This window comes from Diceros bicornis, chromosome 1, assembly GCF_020826845.1.
Source record: "Diceros bicornis minor isolate mBicDic1 chromosome 1, mDicBic1.mat.cur, whole genome shotgun sequence".
In the NCBI taxonomy this organism is placed as follows: domain Eukaryota; kingdom Metazoa; phylum Chordata; class Mammalia; order Perissodactyla; family Rhinocerotidae; genus Diceros; species Diceros bicornis.
In genome coordinates, this window is record NC_080740.1 from 15,562,454 (window position 1) to 15,588,869 (window position 26,416).

Sequence of the window (26,416 nt, forward strand, 5' to 3'; positions counted from 1 at the left end):
GAGATTGGCCTAGAACGGGACTGAGAAGGGAAGTTTGGCACACACAGCCATGAAACACTCCCTGACATTCTGAATCCAGGAGAGATCTGAAGTAAAATACTAAACAGGGGGGATTTTAATACATAATGGTTGAAATGCATGCTAATTTATGCAGTTAATCCTAATAATCTCTCTAAAACAAGCTAAGAAAATAAAGGCTGGAATACAAAATAAAAAGCTGAACTACAAAGGACCAAACTGTAAGTAGATTTGAAAAATGGACAATGTTAGTGATTTCTTAAATAAGGAAGGAAAAGCTAAGCCAGAACTATAAATTAAACAAAGGTTGAGAAAGAGAGGAGAGGAGTAAATTAACAAAGATCAAGAAGGAGCATTTTTGAAAGTATAAAATATGAATGTAACTTCATCTACTAACCTTTTTAGACTATGGCATTTTACTTGTAAATAGGTTACAGGGACCAAAAACCCAGAATTTTGCGGGCACAGATTCTTTAAAAATAACACATTGAAGCATCTTTTATAAACCATCAATGACATTTTTACAAAAGAAGATGTATATGTTATCTTGAGTAATCAGAGTAAGGTCAAATCATTATTTTTGTTTCCATGTAGGCTCTTTTCTAGTCGTAAATGCCTTTTTATTGAAGTTGGGTAAATGCACGATTAGTCATTTGCACTGGGAGTAATCTATACCGTCTATATTTATCAGTCAGCTCAGGACTACAGTTCTCAGCCACCATGCTTCCTCATTTCTATAGGATTCCCATGACCTCTTTTACAACATCATTTATTTTCTCATTTATTTGATTCCAACCTATCCCTATATCCATTCCCCTCCCACCTCTCCTTTCCTAGCAAATATCACCACCTAGTCGTTTAAGCTGGAAACCCAGAAATCACCACTGACTCCATCATCTCTTGACTCAACTATCATTATTTTTTCATTTGGTCTCCCATCCTTAGTCTCTTTGTCTTCTGACCCTCACTTTTCAGTCAATCATCCTTCCTACTTTTGGAGGGGTCTCATTAAAGTGCAAATCTAATTGTATCGCTGTTCTTCTTACAAACCATGGCGGCTCCCAACAGCCACACCCACAATTTTCACAGCAAGTCCTCCACTCGCTCTCTAGCCTCACTTCCTCTCTTCTCCCCCAGCACTCTGTGTTTTGTCAAGGGGGAACTTCTCACCATTTCACAGGTCAGGTATGTCCTTTAATAGCACTGTTTTGATATGTGTCATTCATTCCTGTCTGGAATATCCTGGTTTACTCCTCTTCTCTGTCAGACAAACCTTAGTCATCCTAGGACATCTATTACCTAAAGCCATCACTTGCTCCATGAAGCTTTTTCCTAACTCTCCAAGGCACTTAGGGACTCTCTTCTCTGTACCCCTACGGTCTTTGATTTTTTTGTGCGATTTTTTAAAAATAATATGTGGTATATTATGTTCTAACTTATATTTTAACATGTCTGCTTCACCATTAGATAGTGAGTTCTATGAGGATTGGGTATCTCTGTCCCTAACGGAGGGTCTGACTAATATATGTGGGCTCAACATAGGTTCACAGTAACCGTTCACTGGATAAATGAATAAGCAAACAAATTTGACAGTCTTACTTTCTAATGGTGACAGACTAATTGAAATGAGTTGGATGGTCTCCTAAGATGACAGTGTTATTTATATGTTTTAATAAGATTATTAAGTCAGAATGCAAGGAGCAAGAGTTCTGGTTAAAGCAATCTCTATAATCACTTCATGACTGTGGCACAGGATATCCCTGTGGGAGCAGAGGGAACAGAGGAGGTGACACAGACGATTGTAAATGAGGCGCACAGATCTGCTCAGAGTCCTGGGCATGGTGGGTTGTTCCTCGCCAGCTCCCAAGCCTTCTGTGGCTACTGGTGCTCTAAGTCACCACTAGGAGGACTACATATTGAGAGACGAAAGCACCACACCACAGGTGCTTTCTCGTATCCTCTCCTCTATTTCTAGGTTTTCCCTCTGAAACAAGCGCATTACCTTTCATGTAATTTGCAGAATCTCTGTGAGTTGGGATCCGTAGTTTATCACTAGCTTATCTGAAAAGCAGAGCGTACACAGAGCATATGATAAGGCAACACAGATAAAAAGATGTGAGGTTGGCCACTACTGACTCGTGTCATGACAATTTTGATCATACCTGAGGATGGTACTTGAGATACCCAAATCCTCACTTCTGAGACAGCCAGGGACTCCCAGAGGAAGGTTAAGTTGTTTCCCCTCCTCACACGTCTCTCCCGCCCTGGGCCTCTGCAGGCTGAAGAGAGGTCAAGTGCTCCACTGGGCTGGACCCTGGCCCACTCTCTCCCGGGCTGGCCCTTGGCCTGATGGGGAAACCCTCTTGATGTTGTAGTTCCCATGTCTGATATCACAGGACCAACACGCACCAGCAAAATATTTCAGTCTGGGATATCACTGAAAACACTGTACCAAGTTCTTGTCTATTCCTCAGTGTATTAAATGACAAGGAGAGGGATTTTCAAGGACCAATTCTGGATTGTGAACATGGACTCTATTTATGGTATCCTCAACTTCTTCCCTCATAATACCTGGCATTCAAACCCTTTTTCTAGTTGATTTATGTCTCTTCCCAATAAACCAGCCTGCTCTCCAACGAGTGGCTATAAGCCATTCTATATTGAATCTTTTCAACAGAAAGTTTTGGTTTTGGTTATTCCATAGTGATTTGACAGCAATGATGGGAGAGGGCCTCTTACACCCCCCAGTTAGTATTCCCTATGAGTATGCCCTGTAAAGACAGCCTATATGCTAACTGAGGGTTTTGCCTGAGCCTGTGATGTGCCATCCAAGAGACTGGTATTGACAACTATGTTAGCACATGCTGCTCAATACCCATATTGCTCTGACATGTTAAAAGCATGTTGAGGTATCAGGACCACGGAGCACTGCTGGGATTGTGTGAGAACAATATGTAAGTTACAGCTACTGTGCCTGCCAGGGGAGGGAGGAGTCTCAATGCACTAGAACAAACCCCCACGAGAGCAGAAATTTTGCCTTTTCCACCTCCGTATCCACAGCAATTTGAATGTGCCCAGCGTGTGGATGACACTCAATAAATGTTGTCGTTGTTAATAAAAGAAGAATGGAACCTGGGGCTGCAGCGACAGAGGTTGTTATTTAAAATGGAATCACCATGGGAGCTGACAACACACAGGGAGCACTTGCTAGATCTGTACTCAGAGTATGTGCTGCTTTCATCCCTAACCAACCACTCTCCCAACCCTACCATCACCCATCCTCACACATGAATTTAAACTATAAAAGGAAAGCCTCATGCGGACTAGAGAGTTAATGAAATTAATGTGTCTCTCTTTCGTGCTTCCCCAGAACTTTGTAATTAACATTTATTTCATAATGTTGTTCTCTGTATTCTTATTTTTATCTCATCTTCTAGATTATAAGATCCCTGTAGACAGGAAGTGTCTCTTGAGAGCTTTCTTTCCTTGGCAACTAGTGCAGTATCTCACAGTAGAATGTTGCAACAAATTGGTTAACTCTTCTGGACAGGTGCCCAGAGGGAGAATACTGCTAAGGGGACCCTGATGACATATCATAGAGAGGCTCAGAAAGATTGAGCAAAAGTTAGTGGGGATCCAAGCTGTCCCTTTCCTTTCACGCTGAGCCTTCTGTCTCTCTCTTTGCAGCATTAGGAATGTCTGCTAGGTCTCTCGAAGGCTAGCAGCCTTGGCCTCCAGCCTTACTCTGATTCCTTGTCTCCTTTGATGTAATATCCTCCTGGGACTTGGCTCACACAGTATTAACATTTTCATTTTCTTGGCTGATATATTGGAAAACTTTCTGCTTAACAGAGAGTGCTCAAAATGTAATGGGTGGGATGGTCACTGGTCAGGGGCTGGGCCAGTTCAGCCGGTAAATGGAAGACCCACGGGGCTCTGTCAGACCTGGTCCATGGACAGGAAACCAGGATGTGCTCCCAAGTGAACAAGAGGCCAGCTAGGTTGGCCGGAAGTCAAGATCTGGGCAAGAAGGCTCCTTATAGGATGGAAGGGCTGTCCTGGAAGAAGAGGTTGTTGTCCTGGACGTTAGGTTTATAGGGTGTTGTCCATTGTCCATTCCATTCAGGGAACAAATTCCCACCCACACTCACATCAGGCACTAAGAAAGTCCCTCACCCAAATCTCCAAAACACACAGCAGTGCACTTACGATGCTCCTGGCTTTTTTTTTTTCCAGCAAATAAGTTTATATTGGTTTATACCCTTTATCTCTCCCACCACATTAACAACCACCTGTGGGGAAGGACAGAGTCTAATCTATTTATCCTCCACAGTTGTTACGTCGTTTCCACAAACCTAATATATGGATTGGTAATAAGTGGTGGTTTACCTTCAACTGCCTTGGGTAGGTGTCCAACAGAAGCAAGTTTGTTAGAACTGTCCTTTTTAACTAGCAAGGAGCTTCAGGTAAATGAAACGTGCTTAAAAATAAAAGTGCTTCAGAATCCTCCAGCAGTTGCTCAGTCTCAGCCCTCCTTTGGATACTTTTGCTGTATTTATAAAACACACTGATGTCCTTCGCGTCACTGTGTATATTTAAAGTAGCCCGCCCTGCAGTCCCATCCCTGCCATGCACTCCACAGGGCCCTGTGTGTCTGCCTCCGTCTCCACACAAACTGCGCTCCTTGAGGGCAGGGGCCAGGCCTTCTATCTGATAATCTTAGGACCAAGCAGAGCACCTGGTCCTTAGAATTTCATAAATGAATGTGAATTCTGAGTGCATTAATCAAAGGGCCTCTACTTGCTTTCCTAACAGTCTAATTATTTCCAGCTGGTACCAGGAAAATAACCAAACCGAGTATCTACAGGACAGACATCAAAAGTGCCAGTAGCATTTTGGAGTTAGGACTCTTTGTTCAACTTTCCACAGGGACTTGCCCTCTAGTTTCCTGGCTCATTTGTTAGTGGGGGCTGCTGTCTCCTGGACTCACACTGTACTTCCTGCTACTTCACAGTATTGATATAAAGGGTCCTTTCTCATTAGTGTAGGCAATTATGAATTGAGTGCAATGATTAGAAATAAACAGGACATAAGCCATCTGCAAAACAGATTCTGAAACTACCTAATATACATTCCATTATGGCAAACTGAGATCTTTCCTTCTAGATTAAATACTTATAAAGAAAATGTAATTCATAAGAAATGTTTTGGAAAGCCTAGTATTATTAATGCCAAGTGCTGATCAAGGCCTAAGTACGCCAAGTTACCTTATCATTTTATGTGCAGGTTTAACTTTTCTAAATTTATGTTTCCAAATTAAATTAAGTAAAACATCAAAATCATTTCAACTTATTTTCCTTATGCTAGGAATGTCATCCATATATGAATCCATGGTTCCAGAATCTTGGATCAACTTGTAGTTCACAAATCACATTTCCAATGACTTCATATATTACACAAATAAGTAACATTCTTAGGTTTTGCATTCAGCCACCTTGAATTACGTACGATGCTACAAAAGCTGGAGAGAGCACTGAGAAATGAAAAACAGAAAGGTGTGGAGGGCAAATATTTAAGAAAAGGAATGACAAAAATGGGAGCGAGAAAAAGAGAAGATAAATAGATGATAGATAGAAAATAGATACTGGGAGGCAGGGAGAAAGAGCGAAAGAGAGAAGTTGAGGGTGTTGTGAAAGAGAGAGGGAAAAAATAACCAAGTGAGCACGTCAAGTGATCCCTCGGTATGTGAGCTGGCCTCTCACCGTGTCCGGGCTCAGCACTTTACGATCTCACATAAAGCTTTATCACGGGCCATCAGCGCTTTTGCTCACCCTGACACCCGCCCCTGGCAGCGACTCAGCACCTGTTGTCCAACTCAGCGAGGCCCTGTGGTGGCTGCCAGCCCCACAGACTGCTCTGTCCTCTGGCCCCAGATGGCCTTCTCTGGCAAGTCTCTGTGGCCTTGGGCTCCTGGCCCCCACGGCGTTAGCTGCCTGCTTTTGCAGTCATGACGGCTTTAATAATTTCAGGCAATATCACTGGAAATGTACTGCAACCTGAATTTTAAGCTTGGTATTTCAATTCCCATAACTTATGAATTCTCAGTGATTTTGTTAGTTCAGTGGTGAACTTAGATTTTTCATTTGCACGATAACTTCTTCCATATTATCCATTAGGTAATTATAAAAACAACATTTCCTCTTCTATGGCATGAAGAGGAAATTAAACCAGTCTTCCCGCACTATCAAAATATTAATTTTCCCCTTAATTGAACTTGTTCCTCGGCAATAACACCTACTATTTATCAAGCATTTACTATGGGCCAGGGCCTGAGCTGGCAGCTCCACATGGATCTTTTTTTAATCCTCACAACCACTTTTCCACCATGACTGACATTCTACAGATGAAGAAAAAGAAGTGTCAAGTGGTTCAATAACTTGCTGAAGCCCACCAAGTTAGTGAGTGGTAGAACCAATTTAATGAACTCGTGTACAAGCCCCAGAGTTCCCTCTCTTTGCTATTTCACTATTCTGCCTCTGCACGTTTGTACAATTATAAAGACTGCCTAAATTACACCTACGTTTTCTTTGAACATTTACTCTCAGCTGAAATCGGTGAAATGTTTGACAAATCTTTTTTTTTTCATAAGGGATATATTTGTAATAGAATCTATTTTCTGGTGAATAATCCTCTCTAAAATGTTTTTCCTATTGTTTTATTGTAATATCCAATGAAGAGAGGGGGAGGCCCCTTCAATAACATTTAGGTTGTAGCTACCTGGTTAAAATGCAAGGTAGGTTGTTGAAAACCTAAGGCAAAGAAAGCCTGCTTAATTTTTTCGACTCCTACATTTTCGAGACTAGGAAGGAGGTTCTTTGCAATAACATTACATAGGCTGTACCTATCTGGGTAAAACGAAGTGTAGGGTTGTTGCAATTATTAAAATAATACTAGCAAGAACTTTAGTCAAGTCTCTGTTATTAACAAAAAAAGTTTTGCTTTATATTTTTTGGTGCCTATATTCTTTAGATTCACAAGCTAACGGCTCAGCTCTTCACTTCAATTTGCTTGACTAGATGAAGGATGCCAAGGCTGACAACTACAAGATGAGACTTTTGCTGGGGTTGAGAAGTAGGTGAGGGAAAAGAGAAGAAATGTATGCTTTTACGGAGAAACTACTGTTTCTCTCTGGACAAAGCTATGGGATCCTGGAGAAATCTTGTATGCATTATAAAAATTCTTCTTTTAAAACATGGGGATATAAGCTCTTCATTTTCTTTTGTTTTCAAAATGGTACAGAAAACACTGAGTTACTTTATAGGCCGGCTGGAAGGAAAAGTAAAAGAAATGACTGTAAAAGTGCCCAATTTTTTTCAACAGTTATGAGGAAGACATAGCAAGATGTGATCCTCTTAAGTGAAAATTTCCCAAAGTCCCAATGAAATGGAGAAAACTGCGAGGAGAGCTTTAAGAACCGCAAGACTTGGGTTTTTGCATTTTGCCAGAAAATCCGCACTGTTAGTCAAAGCTTGGGGAAGGCCTGGCACGGACCTGACTCAGCAGAGCAATGCCACCCACAGTCACCGACTCGGCTTCCGCAGTGGCTGAACTGCCCTGTTTTCTCTGGAGGTTTCCCCAACCAGGCCAACACACGAGTCTCTCAGATGGGAAACTGGACTTTTTGAAAACTGAAATTAAACAAAGTTGTCTAACATTTAAAAGAAGTTTACAATTATGATACTTGGCTTTTTACACAGGTTTAAAGTCAATTTTCTGCTGCATAAATAATATTAACCACATATTAACCACCTAATAGTTTTAAAATGCCTCAAACAGCCATCACCATCATTCTGAATAGAATCCCACTTCTTTTTAAAGACCATGGTTAAAAGATGAGGAGAAACAGTACCATTAAAAGAGGAAGCAAAACACAGTTCAAAGTCCGTCTCTATGAGGTAATGCAAACTATTGACTAATGGTCAGAGGAACCCAGTCTATATGGAGATGAAGTCTGAAGTTAAAGCAGGTGGCAGGAGAAGTCAGAAACCTCTCCACCCCCACTTTATTGCTGAAGCCAAAGGGATAGGCAGAAATCAATGCAAGTTTTGTTGATCTGACACAGAAACTTGTGCACAGTGAGATGGAAGTTACATACCCAAGTTCATCTGCTGGACACTGCCAGGCTCATATTAACTGCACATGTATGTGTATGTATCTGTGTGTTTGTGCATACGCAGCATGAAGCTAAGAATTTGGAAAGGATTTTCAGAATTATTTCTGGGTAGATGTATTTCTGCACAGCTATTTTATCTTCTTTCCGCCAGCAGGAAATATTTCAATTTCACAATTTAGACCCCAGAAAAGTTAGGTTGTTTGATTATAGTATGTCTGCAGATTGAATCATGGTTTCTAATGGAAAACAAATTTCTTCCCCTAATCATAATATTACAAATAATTTGTTATCATAGAATTTATTACGTTTTTCTCTAATATAAATAAAATCTCTCATACTCGTAGGAACTCAGTTGTGGAAAGGACTAAAATGTTTCCCTATTTCTTCTAATGTTGATCAGCAAGTGATCTGATCTCAGTAGCCAGACATCAGGGGCAGAGTTCAGAACTACAAATTTGTTGCACCTTGTATCGTTAAGAGTGGGGCTCTGATGGTTGTCTTTACGGAAATCACAGTTCATCTTTGCTAAATCTTCAGAGGGCAAAAGAGGTGTGGCTCAAAATAGTGTCAAACAAACATCAGTGATTCAGACACTTATCTCCTTTCCCCAGTAGCCATATACATTGTGGGTATGGGCCTGGAATATTTAAAACACCTGTTCACTTGGAACTAAGCCAAATGTGTAATACGTTAGAGTGTGCTTGGCTCACTGCCAAGAGCATGTATCATTACCGCAATCAAAATAGCGAGGGAGCTGGGTCAAAGATGCACACTAGAAGCAATGTAAGATAGATACATTTTATTGCTAACAATATCATCACACTAAACACTGTTCCCTGGCTAGTATTTCAATGAAATCAATTATTTTTTGTGTGTCAGAAAAGAAACTGGCAATGTAGGGATACTCTTGTCTTAGCTTTGCTAATTACTTTCATTGCCTTAAAATCTCAATCAACCTCCCCCTCTTCCCTCCCTCTCCCTAACCTGCCTTTCATCGTCTAACTGGGCTCTTCCTTTGATAAATAGTAGTTCAAAGGGAACACCAGGGAATAAATTATATTGCAACTTTGTCTACCAGAGATCACCAGAACTTGGGCAAGCCCCTCTATCTGACAGGGTTCCACCTATTTTTTTTTTCAATTCTGTTTTGACTTTACTTAATAGAGTTACTTTGTGACTCCTAGTTTTTACCTTTCTCTATCTTCTTAGTTTTAAAATCTGTATAGTGAAGATTTCATCTCTGAAGAATTTCATAACTTCATTACACAAGAAATAGTTACACATGTATTACAATATAACAATTTATAAAATGTGACATTTTGTTTGAATGCAACCACAAAATATACTGAAGATTTCAATGTCCAAGGTGTGTGTATGTGTATGTACGAAAAAGTAAAAAGTTAAAAATTTTGCCGAAATTTACACATGCAGGAAAGGAAATATGTTTATGAGCATCATGTGCCCCACACATGCTAATGGCTATATATGTACATTATATAAATTAATTCTTACAAAAAACCAAAAGTGAGATTTATTATTACTATTTTACTGTTTAGCAAGCTGAATTTGGTGGAAGTTTAGAAACTTGCCCAAGAACGTAGAATTTATGAAAGTGGTAGAAATCAGGTTTGTCTGACTTTAAAACTTGCATCTGCCCCTTTTCCTCCAACACGCTGTCTTACGATGACGAAAAGGCTGGGTTTTTAGATTATCGACATGAAAGTGTGAGGGCAGAGTTTTTATATTTGGCAGTATTGTATCCAGAGTCCTGACCTGTTTATGTGGTCATTGAAAGCGCACAAACTTCATTAGGAACTTCTAAATATATAGATTTTGATTTCTTCTCCAGTTTAATCTAGAGAAGCTTATATATTTTAAATACATCTCCTGGGGTCTCTATAATTTGCTCCTTTAACACACTATGTATCACAAATAGTCCTCAGTCAGAGAAATGCATGTGCATACTATCAGTGCAAACTGAAATTATATGTATATTTCAAAAACAAGTTGTTTTATATTATAATCATAGATGTTCATAGGATGACATAAACGGCTTAAACATATGCGCATAATGAAAGATTTTAGGCTTTTTAGCATACACACATATACAGATGTTACTTACAAATTAAAATGTTTTGGCACTTCCACTTTTTACAACTAAATTGCTTCTATCTAGAGAAAGTTACTCTTTTTTTTTGGCGAGGAAGATTGGCCCTGAGCTAACATCTGTGCCAATCTTCCTCTATTTTGTGTGTACATCACTGCCACAGCATGGCTTGATGAGTGGTGTAGGTCTGTGCCTGGGATCCAAACGTGTGAACTCTGGGCTGCTGAAGCAGAGTGTGCAAACTTAACCACTACCCCATGGGGCCCAAGAGTTACATTTTTGAGTAGAATCTTTCTGAAGAATTGGTTGTTGTTATGCTATTCCACTGCTTGACACCACACAGTGTCTTTCTCATACCTACCGTACTACATCTAATTCCACACCAAACATTTAGAGTGATTGATTTACCTGCATCCTCTTCCCCATTTACTCTGCCATCTTTCTTATAGCTCCTTCTGTATGTGAACATTCTATTCATAGCAAGCTAATATTTTTCATGCCCTCTTATTTCTTCTTGTGGATCTTTGCCTAATCGGTCTTTTGAAAGGTTTGCCCACATCCTCTTTTTGTTTTTTTTTTGTGAGGAAGATCAGCCCTGAGCTAACATCTGATGCCAATCCTCCTCTTTTTGCCAAGGAAGATTGGGCCCGGGCTAACATCTGTGCCCATCTTCCTCCACTCTACATGGGACGTCGCCACAGCATGGCTTGACAACCAGTGCATCAGTGCTCGCCCAGGATCCGAACCCGAGAACCCTGGGCCGCCGAAGCGGAGTGCTCGCACTTAACCGCTAGGCCACAGGGCCGGCCCCACCCACATCCTCTTCATCAATTCATATCCATCTTTTTGACCTTGATTTGTTTGAACCTAAAAGTGACTATCTATCACGGCCACCTTTCCTGGCTTTTTAAATATTCTACTTCCTAGCAGTTATTACTTGATTACAAGGTATCATCATCATCGTTGTCATCATCTTCATCACCATAAACCTTACTACGTGCCAGACCCTGTTCCAAGCATTTTACAAATGTCCAATCATTTAATTCTCATAATAATTATGTACTAGGTACTATTATTAACCCCCATTTACAAATGAGAAAATGAAGACACAGAGAGCCCCAGTAAGCTGCCCGGGGACATACAAGTAGGAAGCAGTGGAGATGGGATAAGAGCTCAGGCAGTCTAGCTCCAGAACTGATGCTCCCAACACGATGCTACGCTGCCTCCCCCAAATACTGCACAGTGCCTCTTACTCATTTTGCCCACTTGATTCAGATGTGCATTTTCTATCTTAACTCTACGGTAAGTTTTGTGAGGTTACGGACACTGTCTTCCAAACTTATATCTCTCCTAGCATCACTATAAAGTTACATACATCCTAGGAATCTAATAATTATTGCTTGAATAAAAATATCTACAGATAAAAGTGGAAGTACATTCCTAAAGTATACATATTGGAAGATCACTTTTAAATTTGAAGGTAAAAATGGAACTCAAATATTGCATGCTTTAATTAATAATTCACAAAATAAATCTAACGTCATTGGTTATCACTAATGAAATGGCCATATGCATTTCTTTGCTATCATATTTAACTGTTCTTAACTGTCATTATAAATACTGATGCATAGAATAAACATACCTTCTCTTGTTTAAACCAATCTGCTTGGGTTATTTTGGCTTCTATTACAGATAAACAATACTGTAGACATTTCAAATCCCCAGTGATTAGGAGGAAGTCAAATCAATATTGGCTACATAATACATAAAGAATGGAAGCAAATTTTATAGCAAAGAAATTAATTATTAATTTATATCTGTTTACTGTAACAAAAATTTGTTGTCAGCTTTTTCTGAAGTTTAACAATGCTTGAGTCAAGATCAATAAATTATATAGGAAAATATCACTTTTTAAGGCAAAAATGCTACTAAAACAATTATATTATTTAATGTTATATAATTTGTTATGTGTAGTAATTCATGCACTATTCTCTCTATATGATAGTCTAACAGTTACTATAGCTCATATCACTATCTAGCAATCTTAAAATGATAGTTTAGCAATTAAAAATAGCAAATATTTTCCATATTACAAAGGTTTTGCTGAAGAGTCAGAAACGAACATAATATCAAAGGTAATTATTTCCAAAATTGAATTTATCCTGCATAGCAGAAATGACTCAACAATGAAAATTTTGTTCAAAAAGTGTGCATATAAATGGCTTTGTCCCTGGAATGTCGCTCTAAGTGGCTCACTATCTAGGTTGAAAATGGCTATGCAGGGCTGTATGTCCTATTTTTCCATGCCTGCAGTAAAGATACAATATGGGAATTCAGCTTGGTAATTACTAATACACCACACAGACACAATTACACCCTGTATGCTGCATGAAGGAATCACTTGTGGTCTGCATCCATTACAAAGAGCAGTAGGGGGCCTCCACGCAAGACGACAAAATGCTTTACAAGACGGAAGGAGACCAGAAAAGTCGATGTACACAGATACAAGGACCTTGATTCTTCTAGCAATGATTTAAGTCTCTTTCCATCAATTATCGTCCTTTGTCTCAAGAGTCTTATCACCAGCAGCATTGCAGGAACTGAACACAACAATGCTCAGACCCGTATAACCCCACGAACTGTGCTGACATTTCCACACCCTGTTGCTATGTTTGACCTGGTTATTCAGATTACTTAAGCAAAACAAAATGAAGGGGGGAAAAAAAAGCGTTACCATTGCAAAACTAGCCTATGTATTTTTTTTTATGGCTTACTCAGAATTCCATTTCTCTAAACTGAAAGCTATCCTACTCTCGAAAAGCTATTTTTCAAAGTAGTTTCTACTCCGTTTAAAAAACTAAAAATGAAAACCTGCCAGAGTGAAAATTACAATTGTAAGAAAGAGATTAAATATTGGTATATGAAGGGGATTTATATTTAACAAGAGGATTTTATATCTAAGGGAGCTAAAACTGAAATAAGGCAGCTGCTCTCTTTAACTACAATGAGTCACAGGAATGACTTTCTGTGAATCTCTTTCAAGTTTCGAGTTTAATTGCAAGCAGTAAGAAGTTTTTATTATAACAGTTTCTTTTTAATTATTACACGATGTACATTATTTTACAATACTTTCATTTAAGATGCTCTTTTAAAATACATCTTACAATTATGAATTTTTAAGACCTTAGAAAAGTTCCTTCTGGCAGTTTGTTAGGTTCTGTGAAACAAAGCCTTGTCTTTCAGAAAATGTTTACAACCTACGAGGAAAAAAAATGTATCCTGGGGCTAAAATGTTTATTGGCACCTAGAAGTCTGAAGAGAGAGTCAGGCCTGTGGCTTTTCGAGGGCACTTTATCATCGCCCGCATTCTCAAAGGTTTCTCTGAATGAATAGAACTGGATTCCTCAGCCTTCTACTCCACGCCTATTCCTCTCCATTTTCCTTGGCACGAGGAGAGCCAGGCTATTTTTAGTTAGGCAGTTTTCTATTTTTAGACAACTACCAGTTAGAAGACATTTGTTAGGAAAAAATTTAAACACACACACACACACACACACACACACACACACACACAAGGGAGGAGGGAAAGAAGCTTCCCTTCACATATTGTAAAGCAGCCTTCAACCTGTAACTCCAGGCATTTCAGCTGCTTTCAATCTTGGAAAAATAAAGAAAAATTCAGAGTTCAGGGTTTTAAAAATAAACCTACCCTCTGGCAAACAGACCAAAATACAACAAGCTGTTACCATGTGAAACACTGACTACAAAAACAAAGAACATTCTCCAGTGATTAAACTGCAAGAAAACTTGTCGAACCATTAGGTTATAAGAATGTTACACAGGCATGTAACAATTTTCCAGCCTCTCAGCCAGATGTATCATGTTGTAAAATTTAGAGGGAGGGGGAGAAAACCTCATCTGTAAAGTTAAACCAAGGATGAGGGATGTAACCTGAAGGTTTCCGTTCTCAGAACAAGAAAATCTTTTATCTAACTTAAAGGCAATTATATTCACTGCATTTTTCTAACATTCGTATTCTATAGAATTTCTCTAAAAATTATAACCACATGTTTACAGAGAAACCATATATTAAAAATCCAGTGCCAAGGCTAGCCCTGTGGTGCAGTGGTTAAGTTCGCCACGCTCGGCTTGAGGGGTCTGGGTTCTCGGTTCGGATCCCGGGTGTGGACCTACACCACTCGTCAGCCATGCTGTGGCAGTGACCCACATACAAAGTAGAGGAAGATAAGCATAGATGTTAGCTCAGGGCGAATCGTCCTCAAGCAAAAAGTGGAGGACTGGCAACGGATGTTAGCTCAGGGCAAATCTTCCTCAAAAAGAGAAAAATCGAATGCCAATGGGAAACCAAAATAAAGGCTGCTGCATATATATATAGATATGTGTATGCATTTATATGTCTACAGATCATTACATTTATTAGTCTCACTTTTACTCTAAATGAGAATAAATGGCTTGCAGACTGGCCTAGGATATCAACTTATTCTACTGATCATTGAAAGTGATGCTTTCATCTGTAATGCACCCTGAGATGTTTTCAGGCGCTCACAGTCGTCATGACTGTCTTTCGCCTCAGCCATCCCACTGCACTGTGTCTAAGTCTTATTGTGGTTCAGACCGTTGGGCAGGATAGTCACAGACACATCACCACTAACCAGCCCAATGTTTGGCACATGGTCTTCATGTTCATCAATGTCTGCTGAATGAAAGAACAAATCCTGTGTACGTTTCGTCCACACTGGACTAGGGGCCCTGGAGGGCAGTGGACGAGTCATCACCATTGTCGCGTTGCCCATGCTCTCAGCACAATGCCTTGCATATAGAGAACATTCAAAAACGCTTGTGTAAGAGAAAATCAATTCACTGGCCTTTGTTAGATCTTAATTTATATAAAATGCTATAGTTATTTATATAAAAATGCTGTATTTATTTATGAAATGATATATTTATTAATTTAAAATGATATACAGTTATTCCTAAATTAAGAATTTGCTTCTTCTCTCTCCTTTGGTTAAACAGCTTCTGTTGCCTGAATTTTTCCCTTGATGTTGAAAATAAAAACATCTTCTATAAGGTCACAGTTTACAATGGGCTCTGACATCTTACAGGCTGTAATCATCAGGACAGCCCTGTGAGGAAGGCAGCGTCAGGGTCGACAACACTAACTCAGAGGAGGAATCGGAAGCCCAAGAAGGTTAAAGAACTTGCCCCAGCTTAGAGAACTAGTGTGTGACGTTGCTGTAACTAGAACTTAATTTCTCTCCAAATCTGAGGAGCTCTTAAAGTTCTATTTCCTGCACATAAAATTTAAAAGGTGAACTCTCCTGATAATGCGTCAACAACGTTCTTTAGGAAAAGCACTCTGCAGCTTTTGCCCCACATGAAATTCATTCAGAACCACCGCAATGAAGGAGAGTCCTGTCACGAAGCCTGGATGAAGACAAAATTCCTCTCATACCTAAACTGGAAAAATCAGGAGAAACCGTGTGCATGCGTGCTCTTTTCCCTCCTGTTAGAAAAGTTCAGAAACAACCTAGCTTGTTTCAGTTTCCCTACAACTTCTTTCCTGCCCCTTTCTCGGTTTTCTTTTCTTCCTCAGGGTAATTCCAGCTTCAGTGTTCCCTCCATCCTCTCGTCTCTTTCCACAAAATCACATTTACTTTAGCAGATACTCTGTTCCTGGGAGCAAACGCTGACTGAGACTGACTCAGCTTTCCTGATGGGGTTTCTCTGCCCTGGCACAGACCCTGACACACAGTGGGCATGCCATAAACGCCTGTTGTAGGAATGAAATGGGAAATGGCCGTGTGCATCCTCTCCACTTTAGATGCCCTTTACTAGGTTGTCTCCATCAACCAACACACTAGTTACCTCGGTGAACAAGAGCACTGGATTTGTCAGTTTCACCTCCTACATCAGTGCTGCCCAATAGGAGGTTTCTGGGGTGATGACATTTCCACATGCGTCCCAAACAATATGGGAGCCACCAGTCACATGGGGCTATCAAGCACTTGAAATGTGGCTAATGAGACTAAGGAACTGAACTTTTAATTTTATTTAATTTCAATTTAAATAGCCACATGTAGCTAGCGGCCACCTCATTGATTAGTGCAGATCTGCATCATTTCACCTGAAATCTGGTTATATTATCCAAAGAGAACTCCCCTGACAGAAATGACTGGGTTTGTAATTGTCAGACCACAGCTGCTAAATATATCATTTATTTACAAATGTGGACAGTAACCCTGAAAGGAGTTTAGTTTCTGGAACTAAAAACTTACAGACAGTGGCATTGCTTTTGGATTAGTAGCTGATTCTCAGGGTAACTCTGCTCTTCGTTTTTCTCTCTAAAATGGTTTTCTTGAGGGCCTAGTGACGGCATTTGCTTATGTCTAAGGAGTGATTCGCATGCTATTTTGAAAAATAAAGTATCTAATTCAGAAATTCTGGAATAAGAGTTACTATTATTCATTCATATATCAGTTTTTTGGTAATAATGTTTTCTTAGATGTGAGAAAAAAACCCAAAACCCATTGTACAGTTTACTGTTTACAGTGTTTCTTATCCTAAAAGAGTAGCTCTAAATAGTTACTGCGTTTATTTACTAAAACATAAAGATAAGAGATTTAATTGATATGAAGAGGCTTTCAGAATCTAATTAACCTCCCAGCTAGTCATTAACTCTATGACCTTTAGAAATAATTGACAGGGAATTTTTTCCTTTATTCAGAACTTCCATCAGGTGGCTAAATTTCAGGGTAACACAGAATTCACTAAATATCATTGAGACACGATGAGATAATATGCCAAAGGGCTATTAGTAAAATGGGATACATTTCCAATACTATTATCAATCCACCCAATCTGTTGTATACATACGCAGCGTTTGCCTCATTACAGTCCCTTTAATCATGGAGTCTTAAGTCTTTTCCCAGAATGTTCTATGAGCTATTTTGACCATGAGGTTAAGGAGGAAAGCCCAGCTACCAGCACTCCCTGCACCATGGCACAGCCCTAACCAATCACATCACACTTGCCAGCCGAGTCTGGCCTCAGACTCAGAATCTTCCTCAACACGCGCTCCAGGCTGCAACTACCAGCTGCTGGGCACTCATAAGGGAGGGGACCAGGCCAGGAGACGCAGTGCTCACGACAGAGTCCCCTACCTAACTGAGCAATGTCAGCCCTTTTATACTGTACTTCCAAAAAAACCTAGTGCGCTTGCTTTTAAGAATTAGTTTCACCAAACGTGAGTTTTAAAAATCTATTTTATGGTATGATCCCAATCTGCAGTAAAACTGCACAGAAGAAATGTTCAACAAATGTACTTTCAGACTCAACGCTGAAGGAAATAGATGTTTGCAAAGGCAAGTCTAGATCCTTGCTACTCAGAAGATTTGGTTCACACACCAGCAGCATCAGCATCACCCGGGAGCTTGTCAGAAATGCAGGATCTTGGGCCCTGCCCCAGACCCACTGAATCAGAATCAGCACGTCAGCAAGATGGCCCAGGGATTCAGACCAGGCCAGAGGCATTTTGTTTGAGACCCAGTGATCCTTCTTGTCAGATCCCGGCCAAAGTACCAACAGGTTGCTTCTCTCTTCCCCAGGAATCAACCTGTGTTGGTCCAACAATCTTTTACTTTCCACCAGCACGACAAGCAATATTTCACGTAGTCTCATGTGCCTATTTGGTTTTTTCTCACACAGCAACGAACTTTATTCATCTCTGGTTCACTTGAAGGATTCTCACTTTTAATATTATTAGAACATATCTGACTTCAATGAAGAAAACTTGGTAAATTTATATTATAATGATCCTCAATAAGTTGTTTATATATACGTATGTTATAAACACACATATACATACACACACATATATGTGTGTATATATACACACACGTGTGTAAATACATACATAATATTTATTGAATGTATACAATGTGTCATACATCGAGCTGGTAGCTGGAGTTACAGAGATAAATAAAACATTATTATGTCCTTGCAGGAAGGGATACAGATTATAATAATAATTTTAAAAAACAACGCAGTGAGGCAATTGAAATAATAAACATTTCTTTGATTAAAAGACTCATCATCTTTTATTCTGACTCTAGGCAGGGCTCTGGAATTATTCCTAGAACTTCACTTCTGAATATATCATGATGATACATTCAGCAACCAACCCTGAGGAAGTAGGAATGGTCTCCTCTTTGATATCTAATTTGATACCTTTTAAAGCCAAACAATGTTACTTTTACTTAGGTGCTGTCAATGGCTGGAATTCAACCTTTGGTTCAAATATGTTGTCCAACACCAAGTTCCATATGCCATGAAATCTGTAAATATCATCAAAAACGGAAAACTATGATCCAGGCTAAATATTTTTTCCTTTTCACTTTCAGATACTGGGGGGGAAAAACACGAGAATTTTGGTTTGTTTAGTTCAAGAAGGTTCGTGTAAAACAATAATGATGATAAAATGGTGATTAACAATGATAAAAAAAGTTACATTACTGACAAAAAGGCTGCATTTTGAAACCTATTGTCTTTTCTGCTCCTACTATTATTAAATCATTTTCTGTTACCTCTGTGTTAGGACTAATGCCTATAAAGCCATTAGAGCTGCACAAAAGCAGAGATGAGAGGAAATTTAGTTTTACTGGCTTGTGCATGTAACTTAAGTAATCTAACATGCACTGTATTTGTTCAACAATGATTATTTTCTTAATAAATGAGATGTGAAACAGCTTTTCATGTTTATAAACCATATGCAAATTAAGCAAGAGCATTATTTTAAAAAAGGAATAGGTCTTCAAATTTGATATATAAAAATCCATTGTGGTAGTTATGAGAAATATGAATACACTTTTAGACCCATTTCTTCTTTTAAACTTTGGGGAACAAATATAAATATGATTTACAGGGTCTAGTCAAAGTCTTTTAAAGACATATAAACAAAGATGAACATTACAATTTATGAAAAATACGCAAAAATTTTTTTTACAAACTCAATGTTTCCCCCCTCCTCCTTGAAAGCCTCAACATTGAAGGTTTAAATCTTTATGGAATATACTAATCCTTTCTTCCTTTTTCAATACTATCTATTGAAAAGCAATTATATTCTCGGTTTAATAGAGGACAGGGCAGAGTTACTGAGCTACTTGCAATAAGAACTATTTCAATTATATTTTACAGTAGCCTAAGAGGGATTTTTAATCTGCCTCAAGAACATTATTTCTCTAAGTTCCTTCATAAAGAAAAAGAATGCTTTTGTGAAGAAATTAATTTACTAATTATAAAGGTAAATATTGGCTCATGTTGTTTCAAGTAAATTTAAAATAGTAACAAGAAAGACCTACCAGCTTTCCGTTCACAAGCTCTAAATTAAAGAAAAAGACCAGCGCACGTTACCTAGCTCACGTGGTTAGTGCTCCCTGTCAGCCTGAACGACTTGCGAGTGCTTTCTGACCAGGCAGCAAGTTTATTGATTTACTCTGTGGTTATTGGTTTACGGGTAAAATGTGCCTTTAGTTTTATGGTGAGTGTTTAGTTCCAAATCGGTGTCTCTCAAAGTCAACGTTTATGCTCAGGATTTTAAAATCTCAAGGCTACACAGTTCTTCACTTCTGAAATGCATGCCTCAAATTTCATATTGAAGAATTAATCTTGGTGTTAACTTGAGAACAGTATTAGTTTAAACTCCCCCCTTTTCACATTTCAATCTAGATCAGCACTGTCACCTAGAACTTTCTGTGATGATCAATGAATTCTGTATCTTCTTTGTCCCATCGCATAGCCATAAGCCACACGTGGCTAGTGCAACCGAGGAACTGAATTGGACATTTCATCTAATTTTAATTCATTTAAATGTGAATGCCAGGTGTCTCTAGTGGTTATTGTACTGAACAGCAGAGGTTTTCTGATAGTATTTTGATAAAATTTATCCAATTTTAATGAACCGTTTCATTGGAGCAATAAAAACATTTTTCATACCTTAAATAAGTAACATTATGCTGTAAGATAATCACATGGATATATGCTGTTATAACTGTCTCCCCATTTATTTATTCTTCAAAGATATTCTGAGAGCCCAATGTTCTCTAGATCTCACATTAAGCCCTGGAGATATGATGGCAAGCAAAACGTGCACAGTCCCTGCCCTCCAGGAGTTTACAGTCTAGTGTGGAATCTAGGCAACTGGACAACAGCTTCCACAGTGCTTTGATGGGGGAGATAGAACATACTATGACTGTAATATAAGAAAAGCACCTAACACAAGTTACAGGGCAGTTCAAGGATGGCTTTCCAAAAGTATAAACTGGGATCTCAGTTGAACGAAGGATAAGTAAAAGCCAATCAAAGACCTAGCAAGGAATGTTGAAGACAAAACAAATAGGGTCTGGAGACGCTGAGGGATATAAATATGTCTAGGTGGCTCGAGTATAGGAGGGGAGACAGAGTGCAGGGAAATAGCAAACGGTGAGGCTGGAGAGGAAGAGAAATACAGGCGCCAGATCACACATGGCCTTGCGAGCAATCTTAAGGACCAAGAGTCCTTGAGGGGCCTTGTTTATGCTCCTATCTCCAGGCATTCCAGGGCACGTAGCACATGGTAGGAATTCAGTCAACCTTTGTTCAGTGAATGCGTGAAAGAATGGAAATTCAACAAACAACCAAACAAATATATGAAGGTGTTTTTTCTTTTAGGAAAAGTATTTGTGTATGATATACATCTATAGAGCATGCAAAAAAAATAATTTTATATGTTTTTATAAATATAAAATTGGAATCTATTTAATTGCTTTAGATAGAATGAAAGCTCAAGTAAAACAGACACTTTTCATATCTTAAACCTATTCCCAAATTCTGTGATACTGAGTTGTAAAGAAGTCCAGTACCACTATTTGCTGCCTTTGCTTTTCAACAAAAATTGCACTTGTCAATTTTCACCACAAGATGTAAAGGTAGTTAGCTTATTAATAACCTCCAGTAGCACTGTGAAGCAACAAAGTTTATAACCATTTTAATGCCTTTTCAGTCCCAATTCAGGCCTTAATTATTACCGTGCAAGGAAACATTTTGCTGGAACAACTGTTTTTTGAAGTCTTTAAATCCAAACAGGATTCAGGCGACAGAAAGTAAAATTTCATGTAAATGTCATCTCTCACGCCCCCCCTTCCTCTCTCCCCTTCCTCTCCCCCCCTCATACGCACACACACACGCACACACACACTCACTCTTCGATTTCCTAAGGAGCAGCAGAGGGCCTCAAGTATTACTCCCCTTCCACACTTAGTCACTCGACACCTGGCCCAGACTCCATGAGCAACTCAATGGAATCACTGAGTCACTGAACAGTGAAAGGTTCCCTCCTGGCTGGGTGCTAAGTGACACTCCCATATGGGTGTTGTGGTTAGAAAACATGCACTGGGTGGGGAGGCAACCTGTCTGGACTTCTGTCACTCCAAGGACACCTGGAACGATCAACGACTTGTCTGAATGACAGTTTTGTTAAATTCTTTAGCTTCTGCCTTCCTTTCAGTGGCTTGTACTACGTTAATGAGGTTATTGCTTCTTTGCCCTCCAGTTGTTCCCAAGCTGATTTTTATATATGTTTTACAACCTTAACAAGAATGCTTCTCCTGCTGTTTCAGAAGCCCTCGCACAGTGCTGAGCATCAGCTGGCACTTGCTAAATCATTGCTAAGTGAAGGAATGGCCTGGAAGCATGTCCTGTGGGACCTGCGTTCTTCAGGTCATCCTGAAGCGCTCAACACCACATCTTCTTCCAGGAGAGAGCCCTACATCAACTGCGAGGGTAGGAACGCAGCTAAAAGAACCAGGAGTGGAGGCAGACAGCTGGAAGAGACGAAGGGGGCACTTCCTTAATGCCATCAGAATCCCTATTGATTTTCAACAGCCTCACAAGCTAGCCTTTTGGGGAAATGTCCAGTATACTAGTCACAGAGTTAAATAAAATGGACTTTCTTCAAAGGAAATACTTTTAATACAATAACTGTTTTTTTTTTAAACCAATGGATTAAAAATTTAACACATTTACTAAATCTGGCATATTTATATATTGTATCTAAACAGATATTCAAGCTGCATTATAATATAATAATAAAAAAACCTCTCTCAGTCTGTTACATCTTTGTAAGTCTTTGTGCCAATTGTAACAGTAGTGCTAATTATCAAGTAAAGACACGATAATTACTCGGAGCTTTTCTGCTAAAGGAAGGAATCTTTTTCAACACCCACGTGCTGCTGCACAATTTCCTATGACCCTCTAACACTGCTCTGGTATGGCCCAGAAATTTGTATTTCAGTCTAAAATGCAGGAATCATATTATTTCTCTCTCCCCACCAATCATTTTTTCTTGTGAGTAAACTGTTTTCAGAGGGTTAAGGGAGAGGGGTAACGGTCCAAATGGGAAATATAAAACTAATGACCCTTCATGAAACATATTATGCTCCTCATTAAACTTAGTTAGATGTATCCCATTAAATTAGAATAAATACGATCTAAAATTTTACCCAGGAGTAGTAAACTACCTTAACTCCCAACTTTGTGCTAGATCCATTCTGCGAAGGGATTCCCCAAGTCGCTGATCTAGCTGGGTTCTTGGTCTCCAACACAATTTACGTCTTAGTACTACAGAGGTTTTCAAACTTAGCGTGCATAGGAATTATTGGGAAACTTGCTATAAATGCAGCTTCCCACTCAGATCCCCTCTTCTCCACCAAGAATCTCAAGCATACTGATTTCAATGAACTGCACTTTGAAAAAGACTCCATGTGGGAGTGATGTAAATTTTATCAAGCTTAGGGATCCCACTTGACTTCTTTCTCCATCATCTCTCTTATTACTAAAGTGTGGATAAGCCAAGGAGGTGAAGAATGTGTGGTTCAGATAGTTGAGCAGGGCAGACCCACAACGTGGGAGACTTACAACATGTTATTTCCAGCCAAAGAATCGAGCCACGGAATCTTTAGATTTGGCCTAGGAATCTCTGACTGCTTTTTTGAGAGATTCAGAGCTTTAATCTATTGATATTAAATGCAAGATAATGGAGGTGCTGCTTTACTCTCTGTTAAAAGTATTGCTTTTCAAAGAATTATGTTGTGAAGGATTTTCAAATTCAATGCCTTTATTTTTGAGATGAGAAAATTTCAGCCAGAGAAGTAGCCGACTTGTCACATAGAAAGACTGTGCAAGACAAGGGTTCAAATGCAAGCACTCTGACTTTCAACCCAGCGCTCTTCTCAAGGCCTGTAAAGAAGTCTGGCTCGGATACCCATTGGTCCAAGAACATGAAAGTCTTTACAGTATGTGAAGTTTTAAGTTGCCTTTAAGTCACAAAGGATATCCCTGAGCAAAGCCCTCAGTAGATGAATTTTCTAGATTTTAAACTCCTTTAAGAAAGCAGATTGTAAAAGTCAACAAATTTTCAACTAGTTTAATATGGTTCTACTGCATTTCACATCATGTTAAGGACTGGAGCAGTTCAAGCCTCATGACAAATTCTAACTCAAATTCTTCTGTTACCCTGAAATTTTTGTTGTAATGCTTTTGGTAACGAGATAGAATTTTGAGTATAGAGTTGTTTTGTGTTTGGAATTTATGTTAAATGTGTATGAGTGTGCATAAACACACACACAGACACACACACGGAAGCACCTATGAGATTTGACAATTGACTGGTTTTGTTCATAGTCATGTTTCTTTATGTATTTTCTTTTTTTTTTTTTTGTGAGGAAGATCAGCCCTGAGCTAACATCTGATCCCAATCCTCCTCTTTTTTTGCTGAGGAAAATTGGCCCTGAGCTAATATCCATGCCCATCTTCCTCTACTCTATATGGGACGCCGCCGCAGCATGGCCTGACAAGCGGCACGATGCGTGGCGGAGATCCGAGCCTGCAAATCCCGGGCCGCCAAAGCAGAGCGTGTGCACTTAACGGCTGTGCCACCAGGCGGCCTCCTCCTTATATATCTTCACATTTGTATGTGTTCATGACTAAAATACTATCCAAAATACATAGTAGGTAAGTTTTATAAATGATTTTAAATTTTAAGATCAAGGCAGGCACACAATTAAAATCATCAGTCAATGAAAAACTAAAATGATACACAGTAATGCAAATCTGAATGTATTTTAAACACATTAGGTCTACTTATCATTCACTTTTGTTTCGCTGAAGTTATTTTCTCGGCCTTGTTAGGCAAAAAAAAAAAATTGTTCAGATCAATACTTTTGAAAAAGTTCCAAATAAAAGCAAAGAAATGACAACTAGTCTTAGACAATTATAACAGGTAAAGGGAAGATAGATGTGAGAGGCAGATTAATTTAATCAGGCTTAGCACTAGATTTTTTTCACAATATAGAATCAGTCTAAGCAATGGCAAGAATGACTTGTACTCTGACAAACTGACTCTGAATACACACTTTTCAAATATTTATTAATTTTCTCTTACTTCTGGGGAAGCAGTCACAATCTAGGAAGCCATAAGTAGATAGATAGGTATGGAAAATCACAGATGGGGACAGTCCTCATTATACCTCTTCCTTTTTGGTTTAGTATTCATTCATTCATTAGGAAGGATACCATAAGGCAATAGCATTAAAATAGGATACACGTGGTAAATGTTTAAATTGTACAGTGATGTTACTTATGCTAAGGAATCTAAAACATTTTTGAGTTTTAACATGATGCTTATTCATTTTTGGCAAAATAAAACGTTTTAAATCTGACTTTGATAAAACACCAAGCTAACATTTAGAAATTCATTTTCATCAGATTTCTGATTCCACGTATATAAACAGTTTTCACTGCTATATTAAATGATATAATATTAGGAGGAAAAACATTTTTAAGAGAATAATTGTCTTTACTCTTTCAGCAAGAATGAATCAGAAAGAATGAGTTAAAAAGAAGAGACATAACATGAAAAACTGAAGTGTAAGGTTGGGGTGAGCTCATTTTTAAATACAGTCATGCACTGCATAATGATATTTCAGTCAACGCTGGACTGCATATACGACGGTAATCCCATAAAGTTAGTACCATATACCCGGGGATGTAGGCTGTACCATCTAGGTTCACATAAGTACTGTAGGGGAGGAAGAAATTTTCCTCAACCCTTCTAGGTTCTTCTGGCTGGTCTAAGAATTAAATTGACATGAGACAGAGTAATAGGAGAAAAACAAACAAAAGTTTAATTACATGTATACATGGGAGAAACCCAAGAAAACCAAGTAACTCACTAAAACGGCTGAAGCCCTCACATTAAATACCATCCTCAGCTAAAGACAAAAGAAGATGTTGGGGGAAGGGGGAGTTGGGGACTTCAAAGGGAAGGAAGGCAATTCACGGTCCATGAAAACGAATAAATGTTTGGAAAACAAGCGTTTGGCTACACAGAAACAGAACACAGAGGGGAGCCCAGCAAACAGGCTTTTCCATGCTCCTCCCTGTCTACCACCTGGTTCATGTCACGCGAAGGTGATAGGTCGCTTCCTGAGACAGGTTTTTTATCTGAATTCTTTCAGGCAGTTAAGGAGGAGGTAATAAGAAAAGGTTCTGAGTCTTTTGTTTCTTAAAAATAATCAGCTTAAAATAATCCTTATGTTAAAGAGACATTTTGGGGTGGCAAATTTTGTACCCCTTCAGTACACTCTATGATGTTCCCACAATGACAAAATCACCTAATGATGCGTATCTGGGCACATATACCCGTCGTTAGGTGTTGCGCGACTGTATTTTATTTTCCTTGACTGTGCTGGGAAACTAGTCTATACTTAAGAAATCAGCAGAAGTCATCTAAAATGCGGGTGAGCGGTCCCCCGGCCACAGTCCCTAGTTATGGTGGCCTGACGCGGCGTTGGACAGTGATGACTCATGAAGGATGAGGCCAATAACTTGACGCCGGTGCCTGATTTCCAGCGAGGACCAGATTCAAGTAGTCACCGTCATCACATTTAACGTGCATTGGGAGGGGGAGAGAAAGAGTGGGGTAATAGTCGGGGCGATAACCCTGGGTACGCCTGTGGGAATACGAACATCTTAGGAAAAGGAAGGTTGCGCTGCGTGTGCGG

General features: G+C 39.2%; 1 protein-coding gene across 5 annotated transcripts in view; it reads right to left on the reverse strand.

The window, feature by feature from the left end:
- MEF2C (myocyte enhancer factor 2C) overlaps positions 1-26,416 on the reverse strand; it is a 146,820-nt gene that overhangs the window by 49,279 nt on the left and 71,125 nt on the right. The window lies entirely within an intron of this gene.